The sequence below is a fragment of the Physella acuta genome, unplaced genomic scaffold (assembly GCF_028476545.2).
Source record: "Physella acuta isolate Inbredline_101_S28 unplaced genomic scaffold, ASM2847654v3 ptg000753l, whole genome shotgun sequence".
Classification (NCBI taxonomy): domain Eukaryota; kingdom Metazoa; phylum Mollusca; class Gastropoda; family Physidae; genus Physella; species Physella acuta.
In genome coordinates, this window is record NW_026732271.1 from 254,419 (window position 1) to 269,190 (window position 14,772).

Sequence of the window (14,772 nt, forward strand, 5' to 3'; positions counted from 1 at the left end):
AGGACTGACATTGTGCTGGTCATGACAAGTCTGTCACCAAAAAAAAAAATGCTATTTATAGATCTAAACAGGTCTGTTTTTGTTATTTCAATGAACTTAATGGGATTGATCGCGAAGTTCTGATCTATAGATCAAATGAAATGTTGAACTGTTGAGCGTGGAATGTTCTAGGCACCTCTGAATGGATGTTATGAAACCAGTTCCTTACTGAAGTGGCTGGTGTAGTCATGCGCAAAGGTTCTTTGCATGATAGCACTGCGGTTTGTTTGAAATGTCAGAGAATACCGTAACAGGATACCTAATGGGATTATTGTCTAAAGAAACTACACTTTTTACATAATTCATGTTTGAGTTTTTTGTGAAGAATATGAAAAAGTTTTTTAATCATCAAATATTACCCGAAAAAAAGGACAATCTTGAGGATAGCAGTGATTTCTTGTTGAATCCAAAAGATGGAGTGTGTCTGATGTCCCACAATCCAATTAAAATAATTAAGGTAAACACGTTTCCTTTTATTACAAACCTTTCGCCGATACTACACATAGCCATACTGCTACAATCCAATTAAAGTAATTAAGTTACGCACGTTTTCTTTTATTATAAGTCTTTCACCGAAACTATACACAACTATCCTGCTACAATCCAATTACAGTAATTAAGGTGTTCGAGTTTTCTTTGAGAACAATACTCACCAAACTATGCATTACTATACTGCCACCATCAAGTTTAAGTATGTTTTACAAGTTATCTCGTATACCCCCCCCCCACCCCCCGAAGAAATGGCTGAAAGAAACTCTGAGTATTAGATAGTTGAGCTTGATCACAATCAACACCCAGACATTTGGTTAGTTAACAGATCCCAGAGTAATAAAAATCTCTTCTTCTTCGTTCGTAATTCTAGTGTTGGAAGGGATCCCCTCCAACACAGTCAAGTATTGCGTGTCAGCATGTTATGCGCCATAATGGTCGTTTTCAGCCTGCTTTTGTTTCTGGATTTGCTTCCATAGCAGTAGCGTACGCAGGGGGGGGGGAGCAGGCAGCAAAGTGGCGCCTTTTTGGAAACTTTTTAAACTCACAGTTTTAAAAAATGATATTTGTTTAAAAAATATTTTTGGTCGGCACATCTATGTAAATCACAAGATTTCTTTTCATGCAACAATTAAGCATTATTGTACTAGTCTAGTAGTGTCTAGGTTTACAGCACGTATTAACAGCTGCATCAGTTTGCCATTCTAAAAAGAACCATTACGATGCATTGCAATGTTTAAAAAACCTCTACGGGTAGTACCACTTGGCAAGAGGGGTGTTAGGTTTAAGGCAACTGTATAATGTATTTGCTTACGAATAATTGAATTAGAAAATGTTATACATAAAACCACACATAATTACTTTATATATATATACAGTTTGAATCGTGTGATTAATTTTTTTAAAAATTACAATACAGAAACAAATACAACTGATGTGGCACCTCTGTTTAAATTTACTTATGAGCAAACTGCGTAGTGGTGGGGAAATTTTGACGTCATCACGATGAAGTAGTAGTATTCTTACAGTTTGGGCGATAGTGATTACGATTACAAATTATATGAAACAGTTACAACCCCCCTCCCCATGGACGCCACTGTAAAAAAATATTTAAATCTATTTCTGTTAAATCTATTTGTGTAATATATATGTATGTTTAGAACAGTCATCTAAAAACTGATGCTATGTCCACTCTAAGTTGGTTAACTCCCCCCACCCCCCACACCTCACCACCACAATTGTGAAGAGCGACATTAATGTCACACCTAGGTATACACTGGGTTGGATAATTGACCTAAAGTGACCGGACACTGGTGAATGAAGTTGAACCCCCCCCCCCCAACCCACCCCGAACTGATCTGTTAAGTACATGTAGAAAAATGCGTAATGATGTACCAAAGTACCATGCCGCCAGAAAATTAACTTTTTAAACGTAAAACTCCGTGAATATTGTTTTTGCAATTACCAGTAAAAAGGTGTGTGATCAATACAGTGATCGAACCCATAGCTATCACTATGTTAAAAAATGATCTTTAAAGAACACAAAGAAGCAGTAGTTAATTAAAAATACATGATCTAAACTAAAAGCCCGACGTTTAGTTAAATGTGGGCTGTTATTCCTGTTTTTCTATTATATTGAAGAGCGTGGTTTTATACCAACTCTGATTTTAAAAACTTTTATTATGCTGTAATACTTTAGCATTTATGATGACGATATATTAAATTCTGATTATAAACAAAAACATTTTGTAAAAACGAATAGTGTTAAACAATTTGATTGCATTCTAAAGTAATTAATTATTTATTTTGACATTTATAATTAAATGTGCAGATATATACATTTTTATATTAAGAGAGTGATTATTTCCCCAATTTCACTTGTCTTAAATAATTTCCCAGGAATTATTATGTAAGAAATTTGTTTACAAGAATTACAAAACAGATTGTATTACGTTCATTGTTTTTGGTTGTAGTGTGTGTAGATTTTGTGTGTGTTTAGATTGATACAATTTTTGTTTTGTCGGCCTACATTGTGTGTTTTTTCTTATTTCTTCAGAGTGCTACTTTCAATTTATTTTACATCATAGCGAAGTAATGACAAACAGCTAGTAATTATATATATATATATATATATATATATATATATATATATATATATATATATATATATATATATAAATATATATAATACACATATATAGAACGGTTTAAAAATTCGGCGCCTTTTTTTGCTCTTTTCGCTCCCCCTACAACGAAAACCTGGATACGCCTCTGTTCCATAGCCTTTGTCCAACCAAGAACAAACTACAAGGCAACAGTTGTTTGATTTTGGAGTTGTCTCTCATAGATGAGTTGCTGTCTACAGCTATTGAGCCTCATCTGCTCGGGATTACTAACAAATAATTTAATTTCAATACGTTTTTGTTAATTTTTAAAAATAAAATTTAACTACAAAATTTGAAATTAAAATTGAGAAATCTAGCGGCTTGTCAACCAATGTTGACATTTTAAATAAAATGCACAATAGAAAAAACTACTTTCAAACTGGACACAAAAATCTGTTTTCTAAGGTTTGTAGTTGTGACAGGACAACCACGGATTTCTATCTATTTTTAGAAGAAAAATTATCTGATTATTTAGTGCATTGGACAACAAAGCTCTAACACTGTAGCTGCATAGACAGCAACAAGGGTATCAAAGCCAGACTTCTGGTCTCATCTACCTGGACCGCACGCCACTGATAAATATACGTACACTAGCCGTCCCGGCCAGGCCCTGCACTGGCCTCTGGGAAAAACCTATATATAAAGAGGACCATGAAATCTCTGTTTATTAAGCAGCATATACCCTGCTTTGCCCGGGTTTAGGAAATATATTATTTTTCTAATTAACCCTAACCGCAACCAACCAAAAACAAAACATAAACACAGAAACAAACGCTAACATAACATAAACGCAAAACACAGACGAAAAGAAAAACGGAAACACAAACACAAACTTAACGCAAACACAAAAGAATATACAAAAGCAAACGCATATATATATATATATATATATATATATATATATATATATATATATATATATATATATATATATATATATACGCATATATTCACAAGGGGTGTCAGTGACTCTCGAAAAAATGTTGCGATTGACCGCTGACAGACAAAGAATGGAGTTAGAGAACCACCAGTTGTAGTCAAAAGACGTGAGCGGACTCAAAACTTGACCACTCACTCATTGATTGCTGATTACACCCCTCATTTAAACAGCATCGTGGCCAATTATCGATACGGCGTGATTGATTTCAGTATTTGCGCGAGATGAGGGTTATGAGTTATTGTCAGTGATTTTATCGGGTCAAATCATTACGACCCACACGCCAACATGCCAGAGAAAGTTGACAAGGGGAGATAAGCTGGTTAATTGCCTGCTATAAAACTCTCCCCTGGAAAATTGCTAATCTAAGGGTTTGATTAGGACACATTTTTATTGAACAAAACAAGATTTTTTTTAAAAATGTAATAAGACTGTTCTCCATTTAGCAATCATGTTATTCAGGAGAAAATACTTATGTAAAAAAAAAAAAACTACTGCTCGATAGATATTGAAGATGATAATTAATTATAGACTTGATTTTCCATATAAACAAACTAAACTACTGTATTACTTAGTTATTCAATCCATAAGTACTGAGCTGATAAAAATTAAAAGGTGTTGAGGTGTTGTTATGATTTTACTTCATTGAATAGAAAATTCTAGGCCGTGGTACCCCTATGGTTGTTGTTCCATAAATTCGTGGTTTGAAGGGTAGGAATTTTTTTTTTTTAATAGCTGTTTCTGGTTCTGTTGGGAAAATATCGTGAGAACCAAGTGCTCAAAATTTTGTCCAGTCATCGTGACGCTTTGTTTAATTGAGTCACATCCACGACGCTTGTTTAACTGAGTCACAGTGACGCGTGTTTAATTAAATTACCCGATGATTTTCGTGTGAGTTTCATCAAATCAATTAAAAAGAAAAAAAAGTGATTGATTTTTTTTCCACCAGATCTAGTTACAGTGTTTGTAAACTTTTCCAACGAACTCAACATTTGCATTCTTGTCCGATTCGTGACTTAATGGCAGAAAATTGAAATGTATTTGTTGAAGTTCCATTAACAAAGCACTTTGTTTGCGTGTTTACTAGACTCTGGCTTTGTGCATCGACAATATGTCTAGCAGTGGAAGAGGGTGGTCACAGTTTAAAACATTTACTGGTGTTCAAAAAAACAACTTTAAAAAATAGCTCTAAATTACCACGTAATGTTTTTTTTTTAAATAAACGACATATTTATTTGCGTAAATTACATTTATCCGAAAAAGTACTTTGCCAAAGACATAAAACAACTTGTATGTGTGTTTTGGTGATAGGTAACGCCACAATACTCAAACTTAAAATTTGAAAACAAAATACAAATAAAATACACTTTTTCCACTAATTTGATCACTTTGCTGTATTTCGTTAATATATTTTCTGTCGTCATTGTTTACTAAACTAATGCTGATTACCCCCCCCCCCTCTTCATCCTCCCACCCCTCCTCCCAACAAACAAAAAGTGAACGACCCACGTGATACCCTGCCACCCCAGATTTTCCAGGCAGGTGTAATCAAGCTTAATTGTGTCCACCACCGCCCGAATCCTCTGATTCCTGTAGCAGACGACTAGTTAAGTTATTTACAACCGGGATTTAGTTTTTAGCGCGCAGCTTTCATTGGCTAAAGTGTATTTCGTTTGGTGGGAATTTACGACTGCCTGTGTTTTTTTTAGAGATGGCTTTGATCGATTGTCAAGGTCAAATTTGGCACGACCCCATTCTTGGTGAAAATAGCTTTTAACTTCGACATCTAAAAGACGACCAAAATATTTTGTTATTAAATACCTACTGCTAAGATCACATAGGGACTTAGTGAATATAAGCACAAAAACTGTGAAAAACAAAGAAAGTATCTAAGCCAATCACAAAATTTAAGATCAAGAACATTTGTGTTGAAGGGTTGGATTAGCGCTTCTAACTATTGGCAGGCTACTCCGCTAAACTAAAACCTAAGCTAAACAGAGAATCGAGAGCTATCATGACGTTCATTAGAAATTTGGCGAAAGTTTCACCTTCTCTGACGAAAAAAGCAAAGTTCGATGACGTAGTACACACGGAATTAGATAGTGCTGTTGAAGAGGTATGTTTTTTAAAATAATTTCGGCATAAATTGGTATTTGTTTATCTCAACTCTCTGGATATTTTTCTTATAAGCATTTTGTTAAAGCTCACAGTGTCTGTCCATCTGTCTGTGGGTAAGTGGGTTGTATTGAAAAAATTGTATCTCTAATTTGAATATCGTTTTATGCAGCTATTTCGTTTATTCATTCCAGACAAAAATATTTCCGATGACAACGCATGAATATACAATTTTAATTTAATTATTTATTAAATTATTCATTAAATATTATTTTAAAATATTAAAACTGTGTGTGTGGGGGGGGGGGGGGGGGTTGGGGGTGACACAATTAAGTACTGGCGATCGATCGGTCAGTCAGGAAACGGCAGTAAAAAGGTAAAAAGTTCACTGAAGTTCCTTATCTAAAGGCCGACAATGGGCGATAATAAAGGGGCAGATAACTGTCCTTTATACTTGACATATCAAATTACTGACCGGGTACTAAAGCAAATCGCGAAGGACGAACAAAATTGCAAACAAAAATTAAAGCTGGTACTAACTGTTAAAAAATATTTATTATTTTAATTTTTAACCCCTAATTGAGGGGAAAAAAACAACAAAGAAAGTTTGTTTTATTTTCTACGTTTTTTCTTCTTTTTTTTTGTATTTAAATTTATTTTATTTATTTCAAATAAATTACGACTTTAAAAATATGAAAAAAATTGTAATTCACTGCTAAACAAGTCAAATAAGTTGCAAGTCATGACTTAAATTAAATAAGATGAAAGTCATAACTTAACAAAACCGACAAGTAAGATAAGTTGCAAGTCATAACCAAGTCGTATAAGTTGCAAGTCATGACTTAAATTAAATAAGCTGTAAGTCATAACTTAACACGTCAAAGAAGTTGCTAGTCATGACTGAACAAAACCCACCAATCATATAAGTTGCAAGTCATGACGACAAGTCAAATAAGTCATTCGCCCCCGTGAACATAAGCTACAAGGTAGGGTGAAGGGGTGGGTGGGGCATACGTTTTGGTAATGCTTGAGTGAATCTAGTCACGGTTGGTTGAACTCGCAGGTCACAGATTTCACAAGGTGAAGGACGCGGGGGTCAGTAACAGGGGTGTTTTGACGGCAAGATTTGTCAAGCTGTTTGGCGTGAAGGGCAGATTTCAAAGTTCTGAAGTCAATGTCTATCATCAATAGCAGACTTGGGTACAACACTAATACTCAAAAGTGTATCGATAAAAGCAGACTTATCTACAAAATCAATAAACAAAATTATATCATAATTGGACTTATAAGCCTACAATATCAATACTCAAAAGTGTATCTATAAAAGCAGATTTATCTATGAAATCAACACTCAAAAGTCTATCAATAAAAGCAGACCTATTTATAAGATCAATAATCAAAATTTTATCATCATAATTGGATTTGTAGGCCTACAATATCAATACTCAAAACTAAATCAAAAGTCTATAATTAAGATCAGAATTTTACTATATCAATACACAAAAGTATGTCATCATAAGTAGATTTAAGTACAATATCAATACTCGATATATTTATTTAAGAAGCAAATTTGTGTAAAGCTACAAAATCAATACAGATTGTCATAATAGGCAGACACCTTTACATTATGAATACTAAACTGTCTGTAATGGAACCAATTCATAAAGCCCTTGCAAATCTCTGTCTCGAGTGTGTTTATATTTACACACGACATATCCCATAATTGTACTAGATCAACACATCCGCCTTGACAGCTGCATGGGAAAAATGTCCCCCCACCCCCACCTACCTGCCTGTAGTAGCTTAGATCGGGAATAAGATTGTCACCGGGACATTAGAGTAGGATTTCCCTTTAACCACGGTCGGCTTATCAGGCAGGCAAAGCTTGCTGGTGTTTAAAAAATATGTCAACAATATGTAAGTTTATTTCTTGATCGTCTGCGCGGAAAAACTTCCTACAATAAGGAGACTGTTTTCATGGTCATTTATACACACGTGTGTATTTGTTGCTTGACCTAGCTGGATGGAATAATGCCGGGTGTGGTGTGTTGGTGTGTTCTTATAGCGGTGCTGTCCTAATGTAGCGCAGCAGTGATACTGTGTCGTGTTTGGACTGTGTTATGGTTTTAGTGAGTGTGCTATCCCATGTTTATGGTGTTATTAAGTGTGTTATCCCTGTGTTATGGTGTTATTGGGTGTGTTATCCCTGTGTTATGGTGCTACTCAGTTTTTCCATTGTTTATTCCACCTGGATGTTACCACAAAAGTCTGTTGTTGTTTCACATGTTACCACCCAATGCTGCTAATTAAAGCACCATGCGTGACCAGATATTCAATGAAAGGAATCTCGTCGTAGTGTGTGTTCAGTGATGCGTGGTATACCTACTTAAGAACCCTGTAGGTGGTGCATTGAGACGTTTAAACGTGACTGAAAACGTGCTGGTGTATATTTAACTTTCTTTTTTTGGTAAATATTACAACTAATTTTTCTGCAAGGTAAATCTTGCAGGCTAGCTGATAAGTACAGATGGTTACTTCCACAAATGAATGATTGTATTACATACATTTTTACAACTGGCCACACAAGTATTTACATTACACAAGTTTTTAAACTTACACACGTTTTTTTCACGTTTTTTACGATTACACACGTTTTTACAATTACAGTTTTTACAATTACAGTTTTTACAATTATAAAAAGTTTTTACGATTACACGCGTTTTTTTAAATTACAAAAAGTTTTTACTATTACTTAAGTGTTTACTCCATACTAATTTTTCTGCTAAGGACTGTTTACTGCTACATCAATTTGTTCTGCTACATACGTTTTTACTACTTCATGTTCTTTACTTTTATTTGCAAATTTTATTGCTGCTTACAATTTGTTTGAGTCCTATTTGAAATTTTTTTGATCAATTGAAATAGTTTTTAAAGCAAATTCCTCAAGCAAATTATCCTGCCCCAATGTGATTAAATATAAAAGCTATACATTGGTGTTGATAAAATTCTAAAGCAAGACGAGAACCAGCGTTTCTTTCAAGCATCTTTCTGGGATGGGGGGGGGGGGGGGCGGAAGGGGCGTTCGTTTTATTTACTTTACCAATCCCCTTATCATCAAATTGTTGAACGCTACCACAAACATGACACCATATCTGGTAGATTTCGTCAGACTCTGGTTATAAGCGGCGGTTTGTTGTAGCTGGTTGCATCAGCACAGCATACGTGAGCTCTAGCGATGACGTCATGGTGCAGGAACAACCTGCTAAATGACCTGTGGAGGGGGGGGGGGGTCGATGTCGTACAGGATGACAGTATACCGTTGGAGGGGAGGGGTACCAACCCGAGAAACAAAATTTACCGTCAATACAATGTTTTATCGAGTTAAAATATTAAAACAATTGGGGGATAGCGGTGACACCAAATCGAAAATGATAAATTGTTGGAGGGGGAGGGGAGTTGACACACTCAGTTACATAGTGACGCCACAGTAATGGCTCAAGGTTAGATTGACCACGAGTGTCGTGACGTCGCCCTACAGTAGCAGCACGCGGCTAACAGCTGACGACATTTGTCGTTTCTCAGTTTTGGAGAAAAGTCAGGAATTAGCTTTTTTTTTTCATATCAGCCAACGGAGATAACTCATTTTTGTCAAGTTTTTTATATCATCTTGCTTTAATGCCCTTGATTCAGTAATGAAACTAAAACGATTGTCTTTAAATTAATCAATATTATTTGAAATCATCATTTTTTCTAATGCTAGTCCTTAAACATTTTCTTGTGAACAAAGACATACATTTTGAGTTTCTGGGTTGTTTTTTTTTTTTGACGCCACTTCTCGTAAGGCGTAAGAATGTAATTGATTAAATAAAGGGTGGATAAACAAGTCTTGTAGCAAGTTCATGGTGAAAATAAAAACTTTTGATGTGAAAGACCGGTATCTTGCACACTGATCTCCCCTAACACCCCCCCCCCCCCCCAACACCTGAAATGTAACCTCTGCCTATCTCATTTATTTAACAACCTGCTGTCTACTTCTTCATTCTCAATTGTAACATTGGAGAGAATTTGGTCCAATACAACTAGGTATTGCGTGTCAAAATGTTATGCGCCATATTGCCCCTTGACTCCGATTTCAGCCTGCTTTGATGCTGAATTTGCACCCACCCAAGTTTTCTCGCCTAGATCAGTTTCTGTTTCCTGCTAACTAGCTCTTCTTCTGCTCGGGGTCCGAATTCGGGGCTCTTGGAGTCAGCATTCTTTGCTCTACCACCCGACCACACCGTCCCCAACAACTTGTCGGGGCTCCACGCTTCATACCAAAACACGCTGTAACAAAAACTTTAACGTTCCGTTAACTCTCAGCTAGTTAGACGAATTCTTCTTCTCAATCTGTGTTTAAATGTTAAAACGAAACTTGAAAATTAAACTCAGTTTATTAGACCAAGTAGTAATCGTCAGCTTATTATTTTTGTTTTAAAGAAAAGCAAACGGTAATGTTCACAAAATGAGTACAACGCAACGCCAATTCGTGAGCAGTTTCGTGAATTTTCGACTGAGTTTTCCCACTGATTCTGTGTCGTCAACTACACTTTATGTGGGTACCTCTGTACTTTTGTTAGTAGCTGATCACGTGATTAAGACAAGTAGGTCAAGTCTAATCTCAGAACAATTGTTCCCTGGAGTAGCCTGGTCATCCATGCATGACGATCACTGACCTGTGTCTATAGAACCGTTGAGCCAGAAAATTCCAGGATTCAACCAAACACATATGTCCACTTCCATCTTCAAACAAAACGCTTTGTGTATTGTTTCTTGTCAGCTTCTAATGGTGTATCGTTTGAGTTGCTTTAAAAACTACATTCATTTTGAAATAGCGGTTGTCAAGAGAAAAAAAACACAACCACCAAAAAAAAAAAAACACGCACCCACATTATGAAGTATTACATTTTAAACAAAACAATATTCATATGCCAACAATGCAACGTAAATCTTATTTAGAAAGTATCAGAGTGTAACAAATGTTTCAATAAGTATATTTTTATCTTTGTAACAGGTTGATCAGTATTACTCTTTAAACAACCGACGTTTTAATTTTTAAAATTTATCACTAAACGTATGTCATCTCTGCCAGACAAACACTATCCCCGCCTTCCCACACCAGACCACTTCTACCACCATAGCCAGGCATTTCAAGAAAACATATGCAACATCAGCTACCTTTCTAGGCAGCATCAACCACCCCCAACCTCAGCAACATTAACAACCAAAACAACATTATCTACTGTCACATCAACATAACCAACAACAACAGCATTACCAAGTATCACAGCAACATTACCAACCTTTTCTCCCCACCATTCCAACCCCCCCCCTCCCCGTCTGTCCTAGCTCATCAAACAACATCACCCTATCTCTGGACGTGAGTACTCACTGTTAAGTCAACACACACTTAACTCATTATTACATTATCTCTAGCTTTGATCTCTCCTACCCCTCCCTCCCCTCCATGTTTCACTCGCCATGATAACACTTAATGGGTACCAACCTCGCTCTATCTTTTGTGTTCAAAAAATTTCTAGAACATTCGTCCATTAGTAACACCGTGACAGTGTGACGTCAGCCAATTAATTAATCAATCGTGATCAGAAGTTATCGAGTTGTCATCCCTGTTTTCACGATCGGGTCTCATGGGACAGAACTCGTGTCATTACCCTCCGCCATTGTCCGACAGTTAAGTAACGTTTCATTTATTCGCGTGTTACAAGCTTTATCTAGAAAAAAAATTTCAGACAAATCTTTTTAACCTCCTTATTAGTGGACTTCACTAGTGCACGGCTAGATTGTCCAATTATTTATGTAAATGTAATTTCAATGCATGTAATTTCAATTGAAGCTGAATGTAGTAAACGCCTAACTCTTATTTTTCGAATCTGTGTTGCAGAAACTACCCCATTCCGAATAAACACTACCACCCCACCACCACACACTTCAATCCCCCACATCGCTCACGTGTAAGTCACACACCCGTACAGTTTAAAACACTGCACCTGGCACATTTGTAAAAGAAATTGCAATAGTAAAAGAAGTGTTTTCCTTTTATGTCTGCAATCATAATGGGCTCAAAATTTACAAATTTAACCCTTTATTTTAAACACGCGTCATATGTTTCTTGCAACTTCCGATCTTGCATCAAACGCCAAAATAATAAACTAAATCTTGCATCAGACGTCAAATTAACAAACGAAATCTTGCATCAGACTTCCAAAAAAATAACTTATCAACTCTTGCATCAGAAACCAAAATAAACCAAATTCTTGCATCAGACGCCAGCAACATTAGTTGATATCTTGCATTTGACTCCAAATCTAAACATGACAAAAAACGCCGAGTCATGGAACCCAGTAGATTTCGCCACGTCATTCCATTAATCGTAAAGTTGTAAAACGGTTCATTTATTCAAAACGATCTAAGAATAGTGCCGCACCTGGTAGCCTTGACCTTGGGTTACACGCATGTCACGTGATATCCAAGTGATTACCACCGACTAGTGTGGATAGTGGACTGCACTAATCCAGATACAGATACAGATACCACATTCACCAGCCACTTCAACACATCTGAAGATAACCCAACCACATTAAGAAACAGACAAGTTTACAGATCCTATCCCCAGGGGTTTTGGCTTTATAGAATTTCTATTCAAACTCTGTACATAAATAACTTCAATTTAAATTTCATTTTAAACGAAACAAATTTAAGACATGTCCGGCTAATGCGGCATAAGACAATATTCTTTCTAAGACTTTGGTCTCATATCAAGTTCTCTGTAAGATTTTCGCCTGATATGATATTCTTTGTAGGACTCTTGGCTTCTGTAAAGTGCTTTGTTCGACATTTGACTGATGTAATATTCTTTTTAAGACTTTTGTCTGCGAACGGTTATTAGTGGTATTTACGAGTTATTCGGCGAGGCATATTATTTATTACAATGTCTACTAAAGTTTCTTGACAAGACTTTTAAAAATCATGTTCAGTGTCAAATATCAAATTTGCATTAAATTTGTATCAGATACAAAATTTCTATCGGATATCAAATTTGTATCAGAATATAAAAAAATGAATCAGTTATCAATTTTGTATCATATATTAAATCTGTACCAGCTATCAAACTCAGCGTGAAGCGAAATCTTCCACGAGATGATGCCCCGCGTATTAGCAAACGATTGTGGTCAAATAGCACCAGCAATCAATGATAATTTTTGGCCGGCAACTTCCCGACCAAATGGCTTGGTCAATATTAACTGGCAAACAAGACATAAAACTGGCCAGATTCTTATCAAACGTGGCTGGCATCGCTGTGACCTTTACCCCTGTCAACGATGAATTAACGGTTCATGTTCATCGCCATAAAGTCATTTTTTAAGAGATATCATAAAGTAGCCATTGACACCAACTGATTTGATTTTTTTGTAAAGATATCATAAAGTAGCAATTGACTAATTGATTTTATTTTTGTAAAGATATTATAAAGTAGCAATTGACGCCAACTGATTTGATTTTTTGTAAAGATATCATAAAGTAGCAATTGACGAACTGATTTTATTTTTGTAAAGACATCATAAAGTGGCCATTGACACCAACTGTTTTGATTTTTTGTAAAGATGTCATAAAGTAGCCATTTACGAGTTGATTATATTTTATGTAAAGATATTGTTAAGTACCAACTGGTTTTTGTTATGTTAATCATAGATCAACCATTGAATCTGATTGTTCTTTAGAATCTTAGAGTCACTGATCTGTTGAAGTTCATGTAAACCAGATCCTCACCGAATGGTTTAAATTAACATATTGCTTGTACCATTAATTATGTGCGTCGAGGTGGCTCACATAAAATGTAACAACTCGAAAAAGATGCGTTTTAAAATCATACGTTTGTGTATTGCTCCAGCACATATTCAGCCTACAGCTCTATACAACATATAACTTCCATATATCACAACTAGGAGGAGATAACTGCCGTCTGAGGTGGAACCGATCCTGTGATATGTCTCAGATAGTCTTACAGATTTATTCTGTGTCATTTGTCGTTAGCTTTTCTAGTTATTAAATCGTTGATTATCAGTTTGAACATAGAACTGCTAGGATGTGCAGTGCAATGATTGTTGCCGAAAATTTTAACAAGCTGATAGACCGTCATTTTTTTCCGTTTCATACTTGATGATATTTGCGTGTTTCATACTTGAAGATATTTGTCCGTATCATACTTGGTGATATTTGTCCGTTTCATACTTGATGATATTTGTCCGTATCATACTTGGTAGTGTTTGACCGTTTCATACTTCGTGGTGTTTGCTCTTTCATAGATGGTAATGTTTGTTTCATACTTGATGGTGTTTGGTCGTTTCATACTTGCTGAGGTTTGACCGTTTCATACTTGGTCTAGTGTTTACTTTTGTCAAGAACATGTATCAGAATGTTTCTCAAAATGTTGGACCAGTAAAAACAAGATGACCCTACAATTCAATGAAGGTCCCAAAAAAAATTATCTCTGAAAGCCTCATTCACTGTTCATCTCGCGAGATTGGGAGTGTTTTCATTACAAGGCGGAGTTTAGAGCACATATTTAGGAGCAGTACTGGACTCAGCTCTTTTGGAGTACCAAACATAACTTGGGAAATCATGAGGCCTATATGATAACCTTGAAGTTTGTTGTCGTACTTCCGTTATTAAGATATATATTCATACGAAGCTTGTTTTAATAAGAATACAATCAGAGCATGTGAACTTTTCGTTTTCAGAAAATATATTTTAAAGTAGTTTTTATTTATTTTTAATTTCTTAGATTAATTGTTAAAAATCGTCAAAAAAATAAATTTTGGTTAAGTGGTTAAGTGAATCGGCCACGTGCCGAGGCTAAATTTTTTTTAGAAGTCTGCGGTTATTTAGTTATTAGGTTAAATGGACTGGCTATTTGCTGCGGCACAAAAACCAAAGGTCTGTGGTTACTTGGTTATTTGGTTAAGTGGA

The 14,772-nt window shown here is 35.7% G+C and overlaps 1 protein-coding gene across 1 annotated transcript in view; it reads left to right on the forward strand.

Moving 5' to 3' along the window:
• The first annotated feature begins 7,618 nt into the window (after positions 1-7,618).
• LOC131950327 (transient receptor potential cation channel subfamily A member 1) overlaps positions 7,619-14,772 on the forward strand; it is a 42,375-nt gene continuing 35,221 nt past the window's right edge. The window contains exon 1 of the mRNA XM_059312433.1: positions 7,619-7,662. The gene's annotated coding sequence lies outside the window, so the exon portion shown is untranslated. The remainder of the gene's footprint in view (positions 7,663-14,772) is intronic.